Here is a 13,415-nt window from a genome sequence, read left to right on the forward strand (position 1 = left end):
AGCTTGAAAATAGCTTCAAATCTGATAAGGCGGCAAAATGCATTGAAGCAGCAACAGAAACAGAGAGAGAGAGGGAGAGAGAGAGAGAGAGAGAGAGAGATAGAAACACAGCAACAGACAGACAGCAAAGCTTCAATTGCAACTCCAGCTCCAACTTCAACTTGAGGTCCAAGTCCAAGTCCAAGGCGGACTACAGCAGCAGCAGCAGCAGCAGCTGGTTTTTCGTTTTTGTCCAACAGAGGGCGCTGTGCGCTAATGCAGTCGTCGCAAAGGAAATTGATGATGTGGATGAATGAACATTGAGCAAAGTGATTAAGATTACGTTAGAATGATAACGGGACAACCAGAGTACACAATAAATCGAAGCAAGCGAATTGCAATGAAATTGCATTCACAAAAAAAAAAAAATAAAATAAAAATAAAAGAGAAAATAAATTCGAGGACGCCTGGACTCGCAGCATTAAGCAAATGCCTCTGCCTTTCCTTTATATATATATACATCTTTTATTTTGAAGACAATTTCAATAAGGTTCAAGTGCTTTGCATTTAATCTGAGAACTTTGAGCATAGATTAAATTATGTAAAGCATAAAAATAAATGGAAATCTTATAAGGTAAAATATTTCGACTGCACATAATTCTTACATAATACATCAAAAACTGCTATATTAAGAGATTTATAGACGAAAAAGAAAACCTTGAATTGATTATTGTTGCATTATAAATCATTTCTATCATCATCTGCATATGAAAGGTAGCTCCAATGAGATATATTCAGTGACTTAATCTTTATGCGGGCATTAGCCATAGATACATTGAATGTTTCGTAACCCATCGAGTCAGATCAGTTTACATGGCCCACACAATGTGGGGGCTTTATAAAGCCTCAAACAATACAACCCGCACAACAACAACAACAACAAAGACAACAATAGAAAGAAGTTAAAGCTATATCGCAGCATCTTTTCTTCTTTTAGCTTAAGCGATTTCCCATGAAAAATCATTTGGCGCATAAATGCATACGAAAAAGAACGCTGAAAGGAAAGGCGTCTAAATCAGCACTACAAATGCGACTCATCCCTGAGACACACACACACACACACACACACACACACACACACACACACACACACACACACACACACACACACACACACACACACACACACACACACACACACACACACACACACACACACACACACACACACACACACACACACACACACACACACACACACACACACACACACACACACACACACACACACACACATACACACACGCACATTAAATTTCCAACACTTGAAGTGTGGATTTCAAGAAAGCCAATCAAAGAGTCAGCAGCAGCAGCAGGAGTAGCAGGAGTAGCGGCAGCAGCACCGTCTCCTCTCGCTCCATTACATATGCATACGCTGAACAAAAGATAAACCAAGAGCCTCTGAGACGCTGAAGACTTGGCGAGGCTTGTAGACTTCAAATGCAGCCCACATCAATACATTCGCTATCCTCACTTAAAGTCCAGCCGCATGAGTGAGAGAGTGAGTGAGTGAGTGAGTGAGTGAATGACTGACTGACTGACAGGCAGGACTTTGAGCTGTGCTGAACCGAGCTCAGCTGAGGTTTTATGCACTTTTAGTTAACGTAAATTCAGCGCATCTACATGCGCGCCTCTCTCTCTCTCACTCCCTCTCTCTATATATGTATTGTGGGTACATATATTTAACACTTGACTGCATCGCTTGACACCTAACAAGATGTGGCCGCTGCAGCTGCTCCACCTCCTGCTGCTGCTGTTGCTGCTGCCCAGAAGCCATTGTATTGGCCAGCCAAACAACTGACAGGCAATCAACACAAATCGATCAAATCGAACGGCACCATTGACGTCTGCCAAGGGTTTGCTTTGCTTTGCTTTGTTTCGAGTTGCTGTTTTTTATTATTCTTTGACTGCCCCTGGCCAATTTAGTAACCGGGTCGCCGCCCGTAGCTACGAGCGAATGACAAACATGCCGCGCTGCCACTGCCACAGCCATTGCACATTGGACATTGCAACATGCTGCATTCAGCTTGCAAATCAAATAAATCAGCGTAAATTGCATGTGAAATTAATGCAAAGCACACGAGATGCGCTCGCAAGATGCCAACGATCTCACATATTTGAACGCATCTTAATGAACTGCAACTGAGTTGGGCAAGTGTTCTTCCTGTCCCTCTTTCTCTCTCTCTCCCTCTCTTTCTTTCTTGTTTTTAATTAATCAGTTTTGCGTTGTTTGACGGACAATGTTATATACTGAATATGTAGTAGTACGACTAAAAATTGGACAAAAACAATTTGGCATGAATATTAAAATAAATTATAATTTTATTTGTATATTTGAAAAAATTATATTTCTTTAAAATATGTTTATATATATTTTAAAATTGATTATATGTATTTATTTTATTCAATTATTTGTATTTAATTTATTTTTCTTTTTAAATTATTTGATATATATATATATGTATATTTTTTTTTTTTTATATTTTATTTTATATGTTTTATATTTTATTTTTAAGGTTTTATATTTTATATTTATTATTTTATATTTTATATTTTATATTTCATATTTTATATATTTTTTATTTTATATTTTAAATTTTATATTTATATATATATATTCTATTTTATATTTTATATTTTACATTTAAATTTTTTTTATATTTTATACTTTGTATTATATATTTTATATTTTATATTCTATATCTTTATTATTTATATTTTATATTTCTGGCTGTTCACAAAAAAAGCTATCAAAAATCAATTTAACTTTTTATTTCGGTAATTTAAAAAATCATATTAAACCGTAAAAGAAGTATTAATTTTACATTTATTTACTTACAAGAATTACATTATACGAAAAGAGAGCGTATTTCAGATTCAACATTAACTAAGAGCTCACTTTTCACTTCCCTCCCAACTCTTTATCAATTATTTTTTGCTTAATTATTTTCAGTGCAGCCAAAAAGGAATATTTAATGCATGCTGAATTTTTCATTTTTCGGGCTGATTGCTGCGTGCAACAACATGTTGCAAGTTGTCTGCCGTTTAATTTATTGTTGCTCTGGCAAAAATGCTAATAAACATGTTTATTATGCGGCCGTCGACTAACAACAAGTGGAAAATGAAAACTGCGCATCGAACAAAATTCCCTTTTGCAAAAAAATACAAAAAATTCCATAATTTAATATGAACTTTGTCGTTGTTGTTGCTGTTGTTGTTGTTTGCCTTTTGTGTCCTTTGAAAGCAAGAGAAACAGAAAATAAAAAAGAGTATGTGCATTGTCGTATTTAAACGGTCTGCGTATATTTCATTGGAATTTTGATGAAATTTATATGCGTACGTGCTCAAAATTATCCAGTCAGATCAATCCTTTACTACTCGATACTCTGCCCCTGCTTCTCCTGGTGCTGCTGCTGCTGCGGCTGCTCCTTACGTGCGTTACAAATGCGCTGCTTAAATTAGACTTTAAATTGGCTAAAAATGCGGCGTAGCGAAAATGCCGCGACGTGAACCGAGAGAGACGTTGTTGCCCATCTTTGGGATAGCATCTCGGCATCTACCAGCCAAAAGTTAAGTCCATTGCCCATTGGCCACCGGCCGGCCACTGGCCATTGGCTAACAGCCGCCTTTGCGGATCGATCGTTAAATGCCTCATTGACTTTTGGTATGCGCCAAGTTTTTCTTCTGCCTTATTTTTATTGTTTTCTTCTTCTTCTGTTTTTCTCGTTTTGCTCACGTAGCTAGTTTGCCGACTGCCTTGTATATTTCAGACTGTCCACGGCATTTAGCGTAGAGCCCTGGCTAGAAACTGATTTATGTGGTTAGACAATTGTGTGGCGAGTCATAAAAGAAAAGGGTAACTGCTGACGACGATGATGATCATGTTGATAATGATGATGATGATGATGATGATGCGCCTGATGCAGCGCGACAGCCGTAAAATTTGTAAATACTTTTGGCCATTCCCCGATTGACTGTAGATAATGAATGAGCATTGCGCAAAGGAACTGAATTCACATTTGCAAATTGAACAAAGGGAAGGGGAGGGGATATAAAAATCAATTTTATTTTAGTTAGTTTGATTGAACGGCGAGTAGTATATAATGGAAATAGGCTAAGTAATAGAGCAAGGCAAGTAAAATAGTTGCTTTATAAAGATTTGCAGGAGAGTTTTCTTTAAATATTTTAAATAATTTTTTTTAGCTTTTTATTTTTAATGCTTTCTTATAATATTTACAAGATTGCATTTTATTTATTTATTTATTTTTCTTTATTTATATTATTTTTATTTATTTTTTTTTTATTTTATTTTTTTTTTATTTATTTATTTTTTTTTTATTTATTTATTTATTTATTTATTTTTTTTTTTTTTATTTATTTTTTTTATCAGAACTATTCCTTTTTGATGGCTTTCTTTTTTTAGTCAAGCCTTATATTAATAATGTGAGTTGTAAATTTGTTGTCTATGAATTACTTTAATTCTATAATTATTTTCATTTATTATTTAATATTCAATTTATTATTTTAATTTATTTTAGACTTGAAAAATTAAGTACCTTTTTTTTAAATTAATAATAACATTGAAAATAATATTTTAAAAATTATTTTCAACATTTAACTTACATTTCTATATTTATGCTAGTTGGCATATTTTCTATAAAAATAACTTTAAATATAATTTAAATAAATTATTATACTATACATATACTTATATTGCAAAAAAAAAAAAAAAAAAAATATATATATATATATATATATATATATATATTTTTTTTTTTTTTATTTATATATATATATATATATATATATATATATATATATATCTCTTGGCATATTTTCTATGCAACAGCTTTATATATATTATATAAAATATTCTACCAATTATTATTATTTCAATGCAAATCTAGCCTTATCTCAGCATAATTTCTATCCAATAACTTTATATGCTGCTTGTCTTATTATATGCCTATACTCATACTTTAATAAATATTCACCCTTAGCTCAGCTTTAAGCACAAATACTTCAAATTCTTAAAGCACAACAGTTAACAGCTTTAAATATACAATTTTCCTCAGCAACTGCCAAAAAGAAAAGAGAGCAGAAATATGGAAATTTTTTGCCGGAAAAGTTAAATAATTTCGCACATTTTAGTTCTGCGTCTGCTGCCAAGCAAATAATGTTCGCCATTTTCTCTCGACTCTGCCGCCACCTACCGCTCTTCCTCTTTCTCTTGCACCACCGCCGCCCTCTCGCAAATCTGTCTGTCAGCCACACGCTGTAGTTGGCGGCGCCCCCTTTTGTTGCGTTGCGTTGCGTTGCGTTTGCTTTATGTGTCTCACATATTTTAATTTATGACTAGAAATTTATTTAAATTAGGAACTCATTAGTTGGCAACGCCGCCGTCTGCACAGCTTCAGCTGGCTCCTGCAGCCACCTACGTCTGTGTTGGGCCCCTCCCTCGCTGGCTGCTCGGTTGGCGTCTACCTTTGTCACTGCCAACGTGTTGCCGGCTGCCGGCTGGCTGCTGGCTTGGCCCGGCTTCTCTCCATTTGCCGCCAGTTTATTACATTGTAAAGTAGCCCAAATGGGGTAAGTGGCTGCAATTGAGTCATGTGGCAGCATAAATAAAACTAAAGCCGCCACTAAGCGGCATGCAGCAATACAATTTGTTTGGCGTTTCGCTCTCGGCACACGTGCAGCGACTATTTGTATTTGTTGTAGCTAGCTCGTACTCCCAGGGCAATCCTCAAGGAATCCAATCAAACATGTCATAAATAAAATTACGGCAGCTCAATTCAAGAGCTCGAACCGTAGCCTAAATAAACACTTGAGCGAAAGCCAACAAGGAAGCAGGAAAAGTCCTCCCTCAAAAAAAAAGGAAAAGTTGCATGATAAATTAGCAGACGGCCGATGGTAAAGTGCCCAAATACTAATTTTCAATTCAAATGCAAACAAAATAATGGAAAACAAGTGAGGCCACGCATAGGCTCGACCAGAAACAAGAGGCCTCAGCAAACAAAACAAGTTGAAAAACCCAAAAAAAAAATCGAAAGAAAAACGAATAAAAACGGGAAACACAACACGCAGCCGAGGAAAAGTTTTACAAACCACAAAATTGTTGCGGTTTGAAGGAAATTTGAGCATAACACCCACACAAAAACAAAACCCAAACATTTGGGGCCGCCTCTCCTTGGCCTGTCAAGGATACTTGCGTCCTGTTTGCCTGTTTGACTTGAGTGTTTGCGATGCCCATAAAAAATTAAGCGCCATTTCAATTGTCGTCCAACTTCTCTCTCTCTCTCTCTCTCTCACACACCCTCCTTCCCCCCACTCAGCTTCTGTTGTTGTTCAACATGAATACCAGAATTTGTTGGGTTTAGTTCTTGATGTTGCGGCCATTTGCTTGGGCTGCAGCCACTTGAACAAATGAAGCAATTTGTAGGCCAGTTGAGTTAAGGCCAGCGCTCCTGATGAGCTATTGCTGCTGTGCGGCGAGCCATATTAAAGAAAAGGGCTAAATTGCTCGACTGCAATCGATTGATCAACAATTAGATTGCTTTTTTTAACTGAACGTAACTTGGCCTAAATTTGTTTGAATTTGTGTAACTCTATCGATACTATTTCTTGTGTAGCTCTCAGATATCATTTACTCTCTCTTTCTCCCTCTCTCTGTACCTCTTTTTGTATTTATTTTATTCTTATGCGTGTCTCTTTCACTTTATCTTATATCTGTTATGTTTATATAGATAAATATCGCTTTCTCTCTGTCTCTTTCTCTGTCTGCTGATCTCACTATCTCTCTCTCTCGCTTCCTCACCCTCTATTTTTCTGTTTCTGCATTCTACCTTTTGTCCTCCCATACCTTTTCGGCAGTACATGATGTTCTCTGTTGCTTTTTTCACCATTTATCAATTTACTATCCTCTTTATCTATCTCTTTCTCTCTCTGGCTCTGACTCGGTCTATCTTATTCGATCAGGTTTACTTTTCATTTCGGCTCATAAACGATCCATTTTATTCATATATCAGTCATTCGATTCTGTACTCGCTTTTTCCCCCTCTCTCTCTCTCTCTCTCTTTCTCTCTCTTTGAAAACTGGCAAAGCCAACTTCAAGTCATTTCCCTTCATTCTCCATATTTCGTATAGTTCGACTACTTACATAAATTCCATTTTCATATGCTTCCTTTAACTACTTTCAGTTAATATTATTCCACTCCTGACTCCTCTTTCTCCCTCTCTCTATCTCTCCCTCTCTCTCTCTCTCTCGCTCTCTTTATCTCTCCTTCTATCACCCATTTCCACTTCAGTTTATATTCAAACTACGTCTCAAATCTAACATATTTTCTTCAGTACCCTCCATTGATTTCACCTCAATTCGTTTCCTCATATTGCAAGCATATTGTCATTGGGAGGGGGCGTGTCTGCTGGTTGTGAGCCGCCCCCTTTTCTGCATTTAAAATGCGCCGCCGCCGTCGACAATTTAAATTTGCGCGACATCTTCTCGAATTGTTTAGCTATTTTTGGCGAGACTCGGGCGACATTCGTGCGGCTTTTCTCGCCATACTCGACGACATTTTCTCCGGTCACGTGCCACACGCAATTTGCGGCAACGGCGACGTCGACTGCGACGGCGACAGCGTCTCGTGTCTCCTTGGAGAATGTTGGATGTTGTGTGTTGTTTCATCTGCTGCTTCTTCTTCTTCTTCTTCTTCATTTTTCTTTGCTCTGCCGGTGGCAACGAGTGAAAGTATTGTGAGGCAGAAATCTTGTGGCATACTTATTAAGCCTCATTTATTGTAATATATGGTAATAATAATTTTATTAGATAAATTACCTGCAGGCTGTCGCGGTGGCTGTTGCCAAAATGTTCGCGTTGTTGTTGTTGTTGTTGTGGCAGCAGCTGCGGTCGTGTAAGAGTGTGAGTGTGTGTGTGTGTGTGCGGTTAGGTGTGAGTGTGGTACAAATTGTATATAGCAAAAGATCTTAGAATTTGAGTATTTTACTCTTGAAGACAATTAAGGTAACCTTGGGGAGAGGGGAAGTTGAAGAGGATATGTTTTACTAACTGACTGAGTGATAAGACTGAGAAGAGAGGAAATGGAGCTTCAGAGAAGCTGTTAATAATGCCAAAGATTTAATTCCATTCATAAGGAACTGCCTAAGGTTGGTCTACTCCAAATGTTGAGAATACTAATCGATAGAGCTTAAACTTATTTTTATTGCTATAAGAATCCGCAGACAAATTGTAAACTAATATAATAATAATAATAATAACAAACAAAATAATAATAATAATAATATTTTTATAATATATGCAAATAAAATATATATATAATAATAATAATAATATAAATATTGTATTAATATTGCTTTTAATACTAGTAATAATAATATTGTGTAATAATTAGTTATTTCAAAATAATAATAATTATTTCATCAATAATAATTAATAATTTCAAAAGAAAACCTTTCAAATAATAAATTGTTGCTTAAAACAACTCTAAGAAGTTAACGACGTAGATTTCTGTTTATTCTAAGTTTCTTTCATCCCATTTATTTTTACAGAGTTTTAATTTCTTTGATAGAGCATAAAAAGTTAAGAAAACGTATTTAAAAAAGCTGACAAAAAAAAAAAAACTAATATTCATACATTCAAGTCATTATTATTACTTTAATATATATACTTTTATATTTTTATTTTCATTTTATTTTATTTTATTTTTTTAATTCACCCATTCTTCCAAAATATTGTGCAACTTTAATAAGCTTAAGCTTAATTTGTGGCAAAATATTTGCAGCCTGCATACATATTAGCAGGAATTTAATCAAATATGTTGGCCATATGAATCAATATGAGCATATGCATAAAATAACTTGGATAATAATAAAACAACTACAGTTCGCATTCCATGTATTACATATGTAAGCTCTTTACTGGAATTTCTCTCTGTTTCACTCTCTCGCTCCACTCCTCTCCCTCTTGAACTCTTTTGTAGCTCACTTTTGGCTAATCTCTTGCCAAGTTTAACAGACTTCACATGCCAAATTCACATTCAGTGGATGCTGCGGCTGCTGATGCCTCTGCTAAGTCGTTTGCCCTCTGGGCCTTACCTATTTTGGGCAAATGGATTACAAAAATTAATAAGAAAATGCATTCGGTTGGCGCTTTGGCAGGCAGCATGCCAAAGTCGATGGCTTAAGCAGCAGAAAATTAGGTAGACAATGGGGCCATGAGCTAGCAGGAGCTAAGCGGACTACCAGCTGGCTGAACAGCAAAATGAAGTCAAAGTGGAGCGCTCCAAGCCAAAATGGGCAAACAGACCCAACAAGCCAACAGCCAACAGCCAACAACCGACAACCGACAGCCGACAACGGACAAGAGACAGCCGACAGCTGCGACAGAGTCAGAAAGGAGCCAAAGTTAAATGCTAAAACACAATTATATGTTAACGATTCGAACGTGTAACAGGAGTGAAGCAGGAAGCTATGGATGTCTATATATACATACAATATATACCACTGTATGTGTGTGTATGTGTAATTTTTCTAGCACAACATACGATTAACTTCAAAGGATGCCTTTGACGGCAGAAATGCGCTCAGGCAAGAAACTAAGCCAAACAGGGCAAACGAGGGCCCAAAGTCGAGTGAGAGAAACAATTCAGAATGAAATAAATAGTTGAGCCTGAGCGACAAAGCGATGCTCTACACATATACAGAGCTGCTGAGCATAATTCAAGTTGGCTAGAAAATAGCTATTATTTATTAATATAGTAAATATTCCCGGAACTCGAGCTGACTCGAGAGCAGCGTTGCGAATTGAGGCAGCCAAGCAGAAGCTAAATATATTTCGTATAATGAGAGCAGGCCCAATCGTCTCTTTGCCTGTCCCTCTCACTCTCTCTCTCTCTCTCTCTCTGTCTCTCTTCATGTCAATAGGTGGCAAAGTCGAACCACAAAAGGTTGCCTCGGCCATAGGCCACGAGCATGAGCAGCACGAGTCTCGAGTCTTGGAGACTAAACAATAGTTTGTTAAGCATGCTCAACTGCTGCCACTCCCACTCCCACGCCCTCTGTCTCCGTTCTGCCTGTGACTTGGACTTTCTCGCTTGCGCCCATAGACCCAAGACGCAGATCTAGTTCCTTTTGCCGGCTTTCGCTTGGGCTGCCTTGCGATAATGCCGTGTAGATTAGTTGGGTCAATAGCGACTTTAAAGGGAAATCAATAAATTATTATGGTTTATTAATAGATAGCCTGACTGGGCACGCTGACTTGACTCCCAAGATATGCCAACTCGTAAATTGAAAACGAGGCGTTACACAGAGAGAAAGATGTGGAATTAAAGACATAAATACGTATTTATATAGCTAAAGGCGTGCATAATTTAGAGTGAGAATTTTGAGAAATGAAAAGTTTAGAAATTTATAATTAGGGTGCTGTATGTATAAAATATATATATTATAAATTCATAATAAGCATGCTAATAATAAATAATTATAACAGAGAAATTATTATTATTAAAATAATAATAATATGACAAAAATTAAAAATAAATAATAAAACAAATAAAAATTCTTCTAACATTAGAAGAATTCTAAATAAAACAACATAAAAAATATAAGCATAAAATATAAATAAATAAAATTACATAACCTTTTTTTTCTGAACTAAAAAAAAATGTAATAATAATAACTAAATAAATGTCAATATTTACAAAAAATAAAAAACAGCAATATAATTATCAAAAATAAATTAAAGTAAAATAAAACAAATTTAAATAATTAAGTTAAATTATTAAATTTGGTTTATCTTATTTTATTTTATATTTGATATTTATTTATATATTATTATTTAAGTTTGTTTAGTTTGGAAAAAAAATATAATTTTATTTATTAATATTTTATTCTTATATTTTTCGTTCGTTCAGCATAAATTTATAATATACATTTCCAAAAAGCCTTGGTTATTAGCATAATTCCTAGCAGTGTATAACATTGCAAGCCCCTCCATAAACGCTTCACACAGCGCGATATCCAACAACAACAATAACAACAACTAGTTGAAGCTTCAACGGTTGCAAATAAAACAAACAACAAAACGCACAACGGAAACCGAGCACGAGTCAGCTAAGGGGCGTAGCCGCAGGGGGCGTTGGTCGCTTATAACAGCCAGGGACTGCGATGGGCCGGAAAGTCGCTCACACACCCACACACAAACACACAGACACACACACAGTGAGAGTCGTTGATTTGCCGGCGCTGATTAGAGGATTTGTTAATGCGCTTTTAATGCACACAAACTCAGAGCTACAGTGGCTACCATAATTTGCCTCGCCTACTGTCGCCATATCTGCTGCACTGCATCATCATCATCATCATCATGATCGGCATCATAATGAGCCCAACGACAATACAATTAATTATAAAAATTCGCAACAATTTATTTGCGTTGCTTTATTTATGTATATGAATGCTGCATGCCGCCTCCAGTTGCACGCTCAGCTCGTTGCACCCCTCTCTCCCTCTCTCCATCTCTCCTACTCCCTCACTCTGTTTTTTACCGCCAGCACTTAAGCCTAATTATGTTCGATTGTTGCCATTGTTCACGCACCTTCCTCGCCTGGCCGGGCCGCATGCGCGCGCTCTGATCGAAATCAGCAGCCAAAAGATCCAAAGGCGGCTGCGTTGGAGTTGCAGCTGTGTGAGAGAGCGAGGGGGGAAGAGTGAGTTAGGTATACCCAGAGACCGTGCCTAAAGATGCTCTGAAAACCCATTTCGAATTTGGCATTGTTTGTCGTGCTCTTGTTGTCGTTGTTGTCTGTCTTTTGGGTGTGTTGTTTTTCGGTTGCCTTTACCTTTAACGTTGCCGTTGCCGTTGTCATTGTTGTTGTTGTTGTTATTGTTGTCGGTGTGTGCTTAAATTATATGCTTTTAAAAAACGTTTAAGGATTAATTGGATTATATCGTTTTTATACCCTGAACCCATTGAAAATGGGAAATCAGGGTATAATGTTTTTGTGTAAAAGTATGTAACAGGCAGAAGGAATCATCGCAGACCCCATAAAGTATATATATTCTTGATCAGCACGACGAGCTGAGTCGATATAGCCCTGTCCGTCTGTCCGTCCGTCCGTCCGTCCGTCCGTCCGTCCGTCCGTCCGTCCGTCCGTCCGTCCGTCCGTCCGTATGAACGCCGAGATCTCAGAAGATATAAGAGCTAGAGAGCTGAAATTTTTTGTGCATACTCGTGTATACCATACGCAGTACGAGTTTGCTTTATTTTTTCGATAACTCATCCGATAACTTTTTTATCGAGAATAATCGAAAAATTGATTTTGTTTTTTGAGCCTCATCGGAGTACTAATAAACATAGAGACTTCAGATTTACTGTGTATATATATATGATAAATACAAACATTTTGTAATCAACAGATTTTGGATACCACGCCCCCTTCGCCCCCAATTCGTAAAAAACGTATTTCAAGTACTAGAGACTTGTGCTTTAGAATGTACACACATTTTGACCATATGATTACGCTCTGAAAATTTCATTAAGATTGCATGTCTACAAAAAAAGTTATTCATCAAATAAATTCTCATACTATTGCCCACACTGCAGCGCAGCCCAAGCGCAGTCGCTGCTTACTGCGCAGTTAGCAGAGCACAGGCACGTGAGGGTGGATGCATGTGTATGTATGTGTGCGTGCATAAAAGAAGTGCAGAATGATAAGAATATCAGCTTGGAGGGTTCAGGGTATCTCCTAGTCGAGCAGTCTCGACTAGAGTCTTCTTACTTGTTTTAGTTTGCTTTTTTTTATTATTTATCCGCCATTGAATTCTTAATGAGCTTTATTTAAATGAAACTGAGACAAGCTCTACACATAAATAAACTTCTATAACTGATGACAACTCCTTGTGGTTCGCTCATATAGTTCACTTATCTAAAAATCTTATTTATGTCTGCAGTTAACCAAACTAACAACTCGAACTGTAAAAATCAATTACAATCTCTAAGAGAAGACAGAGAGAGAGAGAGAGAGAGAGAGAGAGAGAGAAAGAGAGAAGGTTAGACGCAGACACTTGCCATAAATAATAAAGGCCAAAACCGGGGCAACCGAGAGTGTAAAAGGCCGCCGATAGAAATCTCTACGAGTCCCAAAAACTATTGTGACCAAACAGACATCAAACAAAGCCTGAGACCGAATACGAATACAAATCCGAGTTGGAGTTGGAGTTGGAGCCCGCACAATTTTGATTGCATTTTGATCGACAGGCCACGTTAACGATGCCCGGCCGTTGCTTTTTCTTATATACTGGACTGGGGCCGAGGCTGCTTATAAAATCATAAAGAAACACTAACAAACTCGAAAAAGCCC

The 13,415-nt window shown here is 36.8% G+C and overlaps 1 protein-coding gene and 1 long non-coding RNA gene across 2 annotated transcripts in view; both read right to left on the reverse strand.

Annotated features, from left to right (window-relative positions):
• The window catches only part of Fili (Fish-lips), a 121,795-nt gene that overhangs the window by 58,816 nt on the left and 49,564 nt on the right, over positions 1–13,415 (reverse strand). The gene's annotated exons all lie outside the window — the stretch shown is intronic.
• On the reverse strand, positions 503–2,376 carry LOC149091110 (uncharacterized). Its single transcript, XR_016197138.1, has 2 exons — positions 1,253–2,376; positions 503–1,072 (listed from the first exon to the last, which is right to left on the reverse strand). It is a non-coding gene; the product is annotated as an uncharacterized LOC149091110 (long non-coding RNA).

The sequence above is a fragment of the Drosophila navojoa genome, chromosome 5, assembly GCF_054131105.1.
Source record: "Drosophila navojoa isolate 15081-1374.11 chromosome 5, UAZ_NAV_1.0, whole genome shotgun sequence".
NCBI classification, from domain to species: Eukaryota; Metazoa; Arthropoda; class Insecta; order Diptera; family Drosophilidae; genus Drosophila; species Drosophila navojoa.